The following is a 762-nucleotide window of genomic DNA, read 5'->3' as shown; positions in this document are numbered from 1 at the left end:
ATTGAAAAACGCAGGAAAAAGTGGCTTGTAAACCTGCGTCTGCGGTCGGGAGGAGCGAAGCCGGATAATGCTCGTGCGTGCTAATGGTTAATATAAGATAATAATATATTAAAATATTAATAAAGAGATATATAAATAGATACAGTGTGACACGGTCAGAATTCACTGAATGCTAAACGCCACACATAGACACGATGTAAATAAGATATTGTTTGCAGTTCACGGAATCGTGAGATTGAGATAAATTGAAGTGAGTGACAGCTTTTTAGAGATTAACGTTAGATGAAAGCGCGATTTGCTCGCTTTCTAGGCTATAATCGATTCAGAATTAAAATAAAAGTTGTGTTACGTGCTGCTAACAGGACCAACAGCCACATAGCTGTTGTTTCACAATTTGAGTTGAATTACTGAAATAAATGAACTTTTCCACGACATTCTAATTTATTGAGATGCACCTGTAGCCTGCCTAGAAAGCGAGCAAATAGTGCTTCCATATAATAACTAAAAAGCTGTCACTCACTTCAATTCATCACAATCTCACGATGTTCCTTTATAATCAGTGAAGCTTTCTGAACTGCAAATAATATCTTGTCTGCGTGTGTGGCGTTTAGCACTGAGTGAATTATGACTGTCATAATGCGTGTGTGAGAGGTGGCAGCCCAATCTATATCTTAGATATCTTATCAAATTTATATCTTTATAAATATCTTAATATATTATTATATCCTATAATAACCATTTACACGCACGAGCATTATTATC

The sequence above is a fragment of the Sinocyclocheilus anshuiensis genome, unplaced genomic scaffold (genome assembly GCF_001515605.1).
Source record: "Sinocyclocheilus anshuiensis isolate Anshui unplaced genomic scaffold, SAMN03320099.WGS_v1.1 scaffold43, whole genome shotgun sequence".
Classification (NCBI taxonomy): Eukaryota; Metazoa; Chordata; class Actinopteri; order Cypriniformes; family Cyprinidae; genus Sinocyclocheilus; species Sinocyclocheilus anshuiensis.
The sequence above is the reverse complement of the archived record's forward strand: the minus strand, read 5'-3'. Positions refer to the sequence as shown.